Source organism: Impatiens glandulifera, chromosome 1 (assembly GCF_907164915.1).
Source record: "Impatiens glandulifera chromosome 1, dImpGla2.1, whole genome shotgun sequence".
In the NCBI taxonomy this organism is placed as follows: domain Eukaryota; kingdom Viridiplantae; phylum Streptophyta; class Magnoliopsida; order Ericales; family Balsaminaceae; genus Impatiens; species Impatiens glandulifera.
The window spans coordinates 63,341,845-63,355,401 of NC_061862.1; the positions used below are offsets into that span (position 1 = coordinate 63,341,845).

General features: G+C 24.2%; 1 pseudogene; it reads right to left on the reverse strand.

Annotated features, from left to right (window-relative positions):
• Nucleotides 1-12,110: 12,110 nt before the first annotated feature.
• Nucleotides 12,111-12,643, reverse strand: LOC124929958 (annotated as a pseudogene).
• Between the last annotated feature and the right edge of the window lie 914 nt (nucleotides 12,644-13,557).

The following is a 13,557-nucleotide window of genomic DNA, read 5'->3' on the forward strand; positions in this document are numbered from 1 at the left end:
TGCGGTACTAATTATATAGATATAAGTTGTAAAGAGATATAAATTGTAAGGAAGTATTATAAGGTATAAATTATATATATTATTTGTGTTTGGTTAAGGGTATAAATTATATAGATTTATTTTTTTGTGTTTGATTGGTGATATTAAAAAGTAGTAAAAAGAGTAAAAAAACTATTTTATCCTTATATTTATATAAATTATTATTTTTAATATTTATTTTATAAGTAGTTTGTAATATTATTTATATTGAAAATAATAAAAAAATATCTAATAATGTATATTTAAAATAAAAATACTATTATATGATTTATATATAATTTCTTATAATTTAATTTATATAATTATATAAATAAAACTTATTTATATATTTTAATTAATATTTAATAAAAAGTTTTAAATTTTATGTATTATTAAAAATATTTGTGTAATTGAAAAATAGTAATTGTTTGTATAAAATAAAATAATAATAATAATAATTTTATAAAAAAAAATAATATTTGTAATTAAATGTTATAATTATAAATTAGTTTCAAAAATAATTTATATAGATATAAGTTGTATTAATTAATAATAATAATATCACTAATTTATGTAATTAATTCCAAATACCATTTATTAATAATGTAATAAAATAAAATTTTATAAATTAATTGTATATATGACTATTATTTTTTAATTAACATTATTTGTTTTGTAAAATAATTATTATATTTTATTAGATATAAAATTGTAACATTTAATTTTTTTGTAATATAATTTTTGTTTATAAAGATAAAAAAATATATAAAAAATTAAAAATCATTTAAAAATAAGTAATTAAGTATTTATTATTATTATTTAAATTATAAAATTATACCTAGTTAAATATAAATAAATATTTAGTTATAATTCTTTATTATTATATTTTAAAATATAATAATAAAAATTATAATTTTAATAATTTTTTTAAATTAGAGGGTTAAAGAGAAATTAAATTTTATAAAAGCTTTTTATATATATATATAGATATATAGGTACAACATTATACCCCATCCAATATATAAATTATACCTAAATATTATTACAAATATAAAAACTATACAACCAAACAGCCAATTTAATTTACTATATATACAATTATACAATATTTACATTCATATTCCTTGTATCAAATATAACCTCAGAATATACCATATATTTTTTTTTTTTTTTTGTAATATTATAAATCCATTCTCAACACTTATATATATATATATATATTTTTTTTTCTTTAAAATTATTTATTTTAAATGATGATTTTATTAAAAATTATTGTTAAAATTAATATTAGAGTGAATTTGTTAGTTTGATTTGATAATTGACAGATTAATTTATAGAATATGATTTATTTTTTAAAATAATAATATAAATTATAGTGTGATTTATAATATATATAATTTTATAAATAAATAAAATTTCTTTTTGAAAATTATATATTAAATAATAATCTAAATTATAATGTGATTTATAATAATAATTTATTTTATAAATTATTAAATTAATTTAAGTTTAATAAATTAAAATAAATAATTTAAATTATAGTGTGATTCATTTTTATAACTTGTTTAATTAATTTAAGTTTAATAAATTAAAATAAATAATATAAATTAGAATATGATTCAATTTTTAAAATAATAATCTAAATTATAGTGTGATTTATAATATATATTATTAATTAAATAAATTATTTTTTTTGAAAATCATATATTAAATAATATTCTATAAATTATAGTGTGATTTATAATAAAAATTTATTTTAAAATAAACAATAAATTTTCTCTCTTCTCTCTCCACTCCTTTTATCTTTTTTACATTGACGTGGTGATATGTCATTCCCTCACTCATTTCCTCTCCCAAATTCTCTTCTCTTACCACTTCTCTATTTTGAGTGAGTCAAGACATGACACGACATGTATAAGATTGAGACACTACACGCCATGATTGAAAGTTTAACACAATTTGCCCGAGTCGAATACGATCATATATGCACGATAACCCGCTCTAATTCAGTCTCAAATTTTGAATATATAGAATATATATATATATATATTAATTAACTTGATATATTACTATGGGATGACAACGTAGTGTTTTCAATGGGCGGATCATAGTAGTAAGTGGTCGGAAGAAATTTTAATTTACGGTTTAATCTAAGCCGCCCATAATACTTTGATATCTTAAAAAATATGTTTTCTCTTTGTTTTGTAAGTAAATAGTATTGTTCTCCCCTTAAAAAAATATTATTAATATAAACATTAAGAAAAAATGTAAAATAAAACCCATACCTAATTATTATAATTATTAGTGTCCTGAATTTCTATAATGTCAATGATTCCCAAACGTAATGATTTCTATAATGTCACATGACATAAACTACTCAATTTTACATTAACATTTTCTCAAAATTTATTTATATTATCATTCAATTAAAAATATTTAAATTTATAAATGTATATATAATTAAAACTAAACAAACTAAATTAAAATAAACTTAAATAATATAAATTAAAATAAAATATAATATTATAAAAATAAATAAATTATATGAATATAAATATGAGTCTCCTAATAATTCCCTCATATTATTTTTTTAATTAATTAATTAATTTATCTCTGAAATTTAAAATTATTTTATAATTTTAATTATTATTAATACATTCAATAATAAATGTATAATAATGATTTTTGTTAGGATATAATAATATATATTTATAATTTATACCCACTTTTTTATTAAATTATTAATAAATTATTTAATTTTATAAATGTAATATATATATATATATAATTAAAAATAAACATATTAAATTAAAATATTAACTTAAATAATATAAATTAAAATAAAATATAAATATTAAAAATAAATTATATTAATAAAAATGTGAGTCTCATATTTATTCTCTCTGATATTTTTTTTCATTAATTAATTAATTAATAAATTTTTACAATTTTAAATTATTCTATCATTTAAATTATTATCAATACATTAAATAATAAATTAAATAATAAATTTATGATAATAATTTAATTTTGATTATATAATAATATATATTTATAAATATGTCAACTAAAACTCCAATAAATTTCTCAATTTTTCTCATTCCCTTCTCCAAACTAATCAAATTTACCTTAACATTTATAAACTACCATGTTCTCCCTAAATTTATTTATATTCTTATTCAATTAATAAATTATTTAATTTTATAAATTATTAACTAATTTTTTTGGATAATTATTTATATGTTTTAAAACACATTTTAAATAATAGACATTCAAATTATTATTTATGAAATTATATATTAACATATTAATTAGTTTTTTAAATAATACATTTAACATATTGAATTAATTTAAATTTGTTAAATTAAAATAAATTAATAATCATATTTTATAATTTTTACTAATAATAAATTTAATATATATATATATATATTATTAACATGAGTGGTCAAGACACAAAATGTCACATAGGAAAATGAGCATTGATACGACACGATTCAGTCAAAACAATTATCAGCTATAGTTGGAATAACACGAAACACGAATTTAAACACGAGTTATTACAACATGAATAAACTTGTGAACACGAATTAACACGAAACGAAAGAGCCTGTGGATGATAATGTTTTGAGTGAGTCAAGACACAATACAACGCGCATAAGATTTAGTCATGACATGACACGATTGAGAGTCTAATACGACTTGTCCGAGTCGAATACGACCGTTTATACACAGTGCACAACTCTAGGCAGGACCGACTATATGGTAAGGCAACCAATATAATTAATTTTTTAAATATTTTTTAGTGTCATTTATTTATTTTTATTTAATTAATTTAATTATATATATATAATAGTAATATATAATTAATATATATTTTTAATTTGTTTTTATTTAATTAATTTAATTATATATATATATTTTATTTGTTTTTATTTAATTAATTTAATTATATATATATATAATAGTAATATATAATTAATATATATTTTTAAACTAATTTTTTTTAATAGTTCATGTGTGAAGGCTTAAGCTCATAAGCATGAGTGACAACGGGAATCTCTACTTATTTATTTAAATAAATTTTTACAATTTCAAATAAATTTTTAATTTTACACGTTTATAATTTAAATAAAACGTTTAATATTTCATTGAATGGGGTTGGGAGTGATAAGACCCATCAGGCAGTTTGCCAGGTCTAATACTAATTTATCATTTTATATTTGAAAAAAGTAACCTTTTTTGTTTTGTTTAAGATTGGGCTGCTTAAGGTTGGGTTGGGTTAGGTCAGGTCTGACTCTGTACATGGGCCGACTCTAATAAGATACATGTGAAATTTTAAATATATAAATAAGAATAATTAAAATGAAGTATACACTCTAGCTATAAGCCATAATTGAGTTTTATTATTATTATTTGTTAAGATGATTAACCTAGAAGCATAACCTCGCAATAACTTCAATTTAATTAAGCATTTTAGGTGAGATTTGAAGTCTTATTATTTTCTCTTAAGAACCACTATTAACATTAAGCCATAATCGAGTTACATTTGTGCGCAGAGTCAAATTTTTTAAATATTTAATAATATTATATTATTAAAACTAATTTTTTCTTTTATTTTTCTACTTTAATATTAAATATATATTATGCAATATATATAACTTTTTTATCTCATTTTTAATCTCTTATTTCCGTATTATAATATATTAACTATTTAAATCTTAGTTTATATTTATTAAAATTTAATATATTTTTTTTACTATTCAGGACCCAAAAATTTAAATTTGCATAGGGCCTCAAATTCTCAGGGGACACCCTGTTTGCGCGGCTTAAAATAATATGTATGATTGTCCTTGTCGTCACATATATTACTAATTACTAATTTCAGTATTGATTTTATTATGTTATTTACTATGCTATTTGGGATGATTCGTTCCTTTAATAAGATACAATTAGTTATTAATGTCTTAATAACACTATAATGATTTTGTCGTTTATAATATTATAGTAAAAAGGTTTTCTACAATCATTTAGGTGCCAATTTTTAGTTAGACACAATTGTTTAGATTATTATCCTTTTGAATAATAAATAAAATGCAACTTTTTTTTTTTAGAACGTTGGGTTCCGCTACTCCTTTGGAGTGCGACTAATCCTCGCGGGTTAAGTACATAGCCCGCAAACATACTTAACCAATTAACCAAGCGCAGAACTTGCCGCCTGACGGGCTCGAACCCAGGACCTCATGGAGGCCTGGGGGATATCCACCTCTTGAACCTACAATTTATGTAACCTTGAGTTACTTGAAAACTTACATATATAAAAGTTTAAGAATAATAATTACAAATGCAGCTAAATTTACATCACTATTTTCTTAAGATATTATTAAACAATATTCTAAATGTAGTTATGAACAAGATGCTTAGTTCATAAAATCTTTTGATATTGTTACATTGATCATTTATCTCATAACAAATGCCAATGTAACTCATATGTATGTCAAATAATACCATAAAAGCTTAGATGGAGAGATGTCAATGTGTGGATGTAACTACATTATTGAGTAAAAGATGATATTAGAAGCCAATACTAATATATTTTGTTTAGTTCTAAAAAAATCATTTTTATAGAAAGATAGAATAAATGTTGAATAAACTAACAAGAATATAGAAATATTAGATGAGGATACGTGTTCAAAAGACATCTCCTTAATACATAATTCATTGTATCTAAATATTTACAAATATAGTCCATATATATATATATATATATATATATATTTTATTAATACATTTATCTTCCAATAAATAAATAAATAAATAACTTTATGATAAAATATTATAATCATTATTTGCTCAAAAAAGATAGTTGAAAATAAAAAAGTTTATAATTAAGAGATTACAATGAACATAACTCAATGAGAGAAGATTTATTTATCCTTTTTATTCTAACAAGCTAATACAAATATGAAATCACTGGTTTACGACACAAAGGACAAGAACTGCTTCTAGTCATCCAATTGATAATACAACGATGGTGAAAGACATGGTTGCAATGCAACATCTTATTAATCTCGACTCCAACATTAAATTTCTCCAAACAAACCACACATGTTTCGCTCCTTTCACTTTCTGACGCCGTTGACTTAGTGTCATGCATGATCTTGCATATATCGTATTTTAACCAACAATGCATGAAAAAACGACACTTGGTCCAACTTTGCCTAAAAAGGTTGTTAATGCAGTTTTCTACCTCTGTCCTTGCATCCAATTGAACGTCTGATTTTTTGAGCCATTCATTAACATAAGATGGCACATCATTTCGAAGAATGTGTTCGAAATAAATCCAAACTTTTGGGCCAATCTCAACCCCATCAGTAATCAATTCGCCTCCTATTGAACGACTAAACTCCCCCCTCATGTTTACCAAACAAACAAGCACACTGTACTTGGGTAATTCATTACCCATAGAGGTACTGTTATCCTCGTACTGAACGCTTACATAGATGTGGTGGTAAGTTGGCGGTGCAACTGGAATATGTAGCGCCATATCCAAAAGAGCAAGAGATTTCTATATAGATCTAGAAGAACAATTGAGGATCGATTGATAGGTTATAAATGGGAGATAAGAAAATAATATGACTTAGAAGAGAGTGAATACATGTGAATATGTGATTGTTCAACCAGGACAAGTTATTTATATCTATGCTTAGTGGAATACAAAGTAAATGCAATTTTCAATCTGTTCTATTTTTTTTACATTTATTTGCTTAGATTGTTATAATCTAAGACTTTATACAAAAAAATATATTAAAAAAAGTTTGTTTATCAATTGTTTTACCCTTTAAGGTGGTTGTGAATTAAATTAAATTTGGATTTATTTATAAATATATTTTTATATCTCACCTAACATGAGTTTTGATACTTTTTAAAATATTGATTGTTTATCTTTTTATCTCTTTTTTTGTGTGAATGAACTTTGACTTAAATTAGATTACAATAATCTTGTGAGGGTCCAGAATTTTGTATTGACATTAAATATTATGATACTATCTTCTTCATTTTTGAGACAAAATTCCATATTTACAAAATAGTTAGTTTAAGGAACATTTATTATTTTAGAAAGTCTTAGCAAAAATTAAGAGAAATTTTTAGAAAATTTAGGATATTATACAGGCATGAATGACCCGTGTACCCTATAAAAAAATGAGATTAAAATTCAGTTATATGATTATTAATTGGTTTGGCTTCATTTAATCAATGAGTATTTTGATGAAAATTTGACTAATACAATTCACTATTATTAAGTTGATTTACTTCATGTATAATTGTCTTTGTCGTTTCGATGTGTTACTAAATAAGGTTTGTTTTACTAACTCATATAATATTTAAATTGTCATCATTGTTCTTTGAATAATATATGTTTAGTTATTAATGTGTTAATTTATTATTTGATCGTTTATAACATTATATTAAGTACTTTTCAAGTAATTTGTTATAAATAATTATCTTGTATTACTTCACTTACTTTGTAGTTTGTGATCACTGTTCCTTGAAAATGTATATATAATTAGTTATTAATATGCTAATAACAAATATGATTTTGTAATCTTTTATAATATTTTAGTAAGATCATTTCAAATAATCTATTATAAATAATGCTAGTTTTATTATTTCAGATATTGTGTAGCTTGTGACCCTTGTTCCTTGAACGATACATGCATGGATAGTTATTAATGTGGTAATAAGTTATAACAATCATATTTTGTGTTTATAATAAGAATTTTCTAATCATCTATTAGAAATTATGTTAATTCAATTTATATGGATTAATTATTAATTTGCTAATAACAAGTATATTTTTGTTTAAACATTATAGTAAGAACTTTTCAAATAATTTATTATTAATCATAAGTCACATACTATATAGATTCATCATGGTTATTTGAATGATATATAGTTAGTTATATATAAATTCATCATGGTTATTTGAATGATATATAGTTAGTTATTAATTTAATAACAATCATAATTTTGTGCTAATAATATTCTCGTAGTATATAACATTATAATAAAAACTTTTTAAATAATATTTTATTATTCGACTATGTAGCTTGTGATCACTAATGTTAATTACTTGAATATATATATATATATATATTATATATTATATATATATATGGTTAGTTATAAATATGTTAATAATAATTACATTTTTATCATTTATACAGTTTGTGATCACCGTTCTTAAATAATATATATGGTCAGTTATTAATTTGTTAATAATCCTAATATTTTTTCTGTTTATAACATTATAGCAAAAATTTTTTAAATAATTTATTTGATTGATATATGACTAGTTATTAATTTGCTAACAACAATCATATTTATGTCGTTTATAACATTATAGTAAAATAATTTTAAATAATCTTTTATTACGTCACTTACTATATAGTTTTTTATCATTGATTTGTCGTTTATAACATTATAGCAAGAACTTTTCAGATAATCTATTATTAGGCCACTTACGTAGTTGTGATTATTGTTTCTTCAATGCTATATGACTATTAATATGCGAGTAACAATCATATTTTTATCGTTAGTTAGTACGTAATAATTTTTCAAATAATCTATTATAAACGATGTTCTGTCACCTTTGTGATCATTCTTCCTTAAAATGATATATGCTTACATTACAAAATGATCATTTAGTTGCTAATTTGGAGTTAAAAGACGATTAGTTTAGTTATTATATGTTGTATATAATAATGATTGTAATGCATATGTAGGCCTACAAATTGATGCAACTTTATACTTACATACATATATATATTTTTAAACTTATTTATTTTAAATGTTGATTTTATTAAAAATTAAGATTAGAGTGTATTTGTTAGTTTTATTTGATAATTGATACATTAAATTTTAGAATAGGATTCATTTTTTAAATAATAAACTAAATTATAGTGTGATATATATATATATATATATATATATATATATATATATATATATATATATATATATATATATATATATATATATATATATATATATATATATATATATATATATATATTGTTTTATATCTAAATTAAATTTCTTTTTGAAAATCATGGTTTATTATAGATAATTTAAATTACAATGTTTGTACTTAAAGTTAATTAAAGATTATTTTATGAATTATAATCAAAATGGTGTTATATATATATATATATATATATATATATATATATATATATATATATAATAAATATGTAATTTTTAAGTTAAGGTGATTATGTTTATTATTATTATTATTATAACTTAAAGGTTTTATTTTATTATTTATTTTAGGTTGTTTAAAGTGAGAATCAAATCATTTTTAACGACACGCGCAAAATTTGTCGTCGCCGAATGAGCTCAAATCCAAAATTTTAGGGTTAATATTCATCTCTTATTGTCGTTAGGCTAGAAAAGATTATTCTTCTTATTATTATTATAAGTTAAGGCGTTTATTATTATTATTATTATTATAAATTAAGTGTGTTTTTTTATTATTTATTTTAGGTTGTTTTAAGTGAAAATCAAATAACTTTTAACTTTAACGATGAAAGGAGATTGTATTGAAGAGCATGATGAGTATTGTTGTTTCTCATTTTGAATTCTCTCTTTGTACGAGTCCACTCTGATTTTTTATAAATAATTTTTTCTGAGAAATTGAGGGCTTTTACCTTTGTTATCTTCAACTTCTGTGTTTTTGTTTCCTTTTCTTTGGCTTTAGTTTCAGACTCCACATCGGTTTTAGAATCTTTTTTATCGACTTTTGAATTCTATATTTCAGCTTTGAAATTCTAGGTGTCTTCCTCTTGAGTTTCCTCAACAACAACTTGAGGTTCATCTTCCATTTTCATCTTGATCCTTCACATTACATAAAATTTTCTTTTCTTCTTCACCTTAATACCTTTTACTTTCTTTCCTTCACCGTTTTCATTTTTCTCAAAATCCTTCTTACTTTCTTCTACAATTGTTTGATCTTTGAGTTTAGCCTCCTCTGTTTCATTTTTTTTCTTTTCTACTTCCTAAGTTTTCTGCTCTTCTTCTTTAGCTTTATCACATTTATTGTGCAGGAAAGTTTTACAGAAAGTACACCTCTTTAGTTTCTATTTATAAGAGATCTCCATGACATTGTGCTTTTATTTTCTGTCAACAACTGTCATTTTCATTGGCATGACACTTCTAGAATGCACTTCAATGCTAATTCTAGCAAATGACAAGTGCTCTCCTCCTTCAGTTATTGGGTCCATATATAATGGTGTACCTGCAAAATGACTAATTGCTTCTGCATTGTACATGTGGGCTAGAATGTTCTAGAGCTTGAACCAAATTTGGGATGTTTTCTTTGGTTTTCTTTGTAGATTCATCTATTCTAACTACTTTTCCAGCTTCATGCAATTTGATCCTATGTAAGTATGCCATTTCTCCAAAATTTCTCTTAGATTTGAGCCCTTTTTGAATTGCAGGAAGTAGAGATCATGTATATTTGCAGAAACTTTTTCAAGACCTTTTCTCCCCACTATTTAATTAAAGCTTCTTTGGTAGATGAGAAATATACTCTGTTTTTCCCAATGAAGTTTCCAACCACTACAAACTTCTAGTCTTCAATATATTTATCCTCTACTTTAGAAGGCAGTTTGAATTCAAAAGGAGAGTTGAGTACCTCTACCTTTGTTTGGATATCCCCCAAGTAGAGTTTTCCTTTGTAGGCATGATCTTCAGATTTCTTTTCTGCTTTATTCTTCCATACCTTGTTGACTTTCCATGTTGAATTACTCCTGATAGTGTAGGACTTGGATTTGGGAGCCTTCATCAACTCTTACATTGTATCAACTAACCATTTAACTATCTTTTCATATTCTTCTTTCTTCAGCAACTTCCAGTCCTAGAGATAAAGAATATTGATTTGGACTGTTATTTGTTGAGTATTCTCTTTACTGATTGTGATTTCCCCCTTCTTAGGATGTATAATGAGTTTGGTAATCTTGTTTTTAAGACCAAACAGGTTGGCTCTTTCATTATAACCAACCTTCCATACTCCCTCTTTGTTGCCCTGTTTTCCTGCATTCATATCTACAAAAATTTCTGCAAGATCTGTTGATTTAATATTATTTTCCTCCTTCTTTTCTTAGATAACTTCATCAACTATCCTCTCAATCTCTTTACCTGCAACGTTCTTAATTTCTCCCAGAATAAACTCTCTTACTTCTTTAGATTTATTATTTTTGTTCTTCCCCTTCCCCATGATAGCAGAAATAGAGTAATAGAATAAGTAATTACAGAAACCCTACGAGATGATCACAAATAAACTACAATCGAGGGAAAATTCCAGCAGCTCAATGCACAAGAAACCCTAGATTAGAAACACTTAATAGCTGACTTACGACGTAAGACTATATCGTGCCGCAAGTGCCAATCATGTTGTGACGCATGTGCCTATCCGCCCGTGCTGATTGTGATGTATCACCTGTGCCGATCGCGCTTTCTTTAATTAATGGTGATTCTGATGTTGATTTGATGACTTACGACAATAATACCTTTATTTTAGTCCAATAGGGAGGAACGCCTTAACGTTTGCGGCTGTCCTTTTAATTTTTATCTAACTTAATAAGAAAATATATTAAATTTGGCCCAATAGTTGTCTCAAGAGTCTAGATAGACTTTATTAATAATTTTTTACTAGATTGTACCGGTAACAATTTATTTATTTTTTTTAAAAAAAGGTCTATGTACATTAAAAATGGAAAAATCGTCTAAGAACAAACACAAATTTTAGATGAAAAAAAAATTAAAATAAAAAAGTATTTTACAGTTTAAAATCGTAAATTCTCAAAAAAAACAATCAACTTTCCGACAAATTTTACTGACTAAATAAATTATACAAAATGTATACACATAGTGGATGCATATTGTTTCCAAAATAAAGAAATGGAAGTCAAACTGGTTTATTCGTATGTTTTTTTTAAAAAAAACTATACAGTTATTGTAAAATATAAATCTCTTGCTTAAATATAAAGTAGCAACCAATAACGTTATTTTGTTCCATGATTAATAGCTCTTTAAACCTTCCTACTTTCTAAATCAATAGCAGATTGATCTTTGAAATTGGGCATGCCCTCAGCTTGAACTCCATCCCCACAAATGAGAAACTGATTACCAATTATAAATGACCCAGATGCACGGATTGCAATTCCATCTTGCCCATGACCTTTGCACTGAAGCTTTTCCACAACATGCTAGCTTCTCTGGAGGTCAATCTCCAGCTAATGTACTCCTTAAATCCGTCAAACTTGGGAAGATCTCATTCGGGCCACCATATTCTTTGCCAGCAAAGCTAGTCAAATTAAATTATTGACAATCTTTGTATTAGATCAAGATTTACAAAACCAACATGTTTCCAAACCTCTGCTGCTTACCACAAAAACTTAAAAAGCATGGACTTTAAAAAAAAATATACCTGAGAAGTGATTGTTCACTGTACAAGGTCTTCATATACGGCCAGAGACTATCTGGTCCATTGAAGAGCGAGTAATAATGAATCGTTAGCATCTGGAAAGAAAAAACAATACATAGCATTAGTAGCAAGGTACACACGAAACTTTAAGTGGTATATTTTTTCTATTTTATTGGTTAGCTCACATAAATTCAATGCAAAGAGAAAAAACTCACATCCGCTAGTTCCTTCATTTTCTGAACAGGATCAACAATGTTCCGAACAAATGCAGCCAAGTCCATCTCTGTATCCTTGTACTTTGTGATGAAAGGATGCGAAAGAAGCTGTGTGGTTATACCAAACATCACATTTAAATGTTATCCCAGCATGAGCTTATGACTTGAACGATATTATAAATATAAAAAATCAACTCTTGCAAGTAAAACAACTTGGAGGTTTTGTTTGATATACGGCTAGTTATTAATATGATAGTAAAATTATTTTTTTATTCTTAGATAGTTCGTAACAACTTTTCAAATAATCAATTATAAATGATGTTTATTTTATTATTGTCACGTTTGTGATCATTCTTTCTTAAAATGATATATGGTTACATTACATTCCAAAATCATTTAGTTGCTAATTTTGAGTTAAAGTACAATTAATTTAGTTATTATCTGTTGTAATAATGTGTTAAGCTTTAAACTATAACCGAGCCTTTCAAGTTCTTTAATTCAAGAAACGGGTTCTTGGATGATCGGGGCCGATGGTGGAATTCAATACTCAAGCGCAACGGACATAGAATGAGAAAAGAATTCGAGGTTAAGGAGAGAAGAGCCGAAGGTGAGAAGAGAAATACCACTAGATTACACCTAGTAGTCCAAGAAGGGGGATGAGGGCAGAGAGATAACTTAGAGCACCAAGTTCCAAAATATTCAATTCATGCCCCAAAAAGTGGGGTGGGCATCAGCATTTAAAGAGGCTGATTTACCCAAAAGTATTCGGTTACAACTACTTCTAACATGACAGAATTCGGTTTCAAGAGAAATAAGAGAGAAAGGAAACAAAACAGA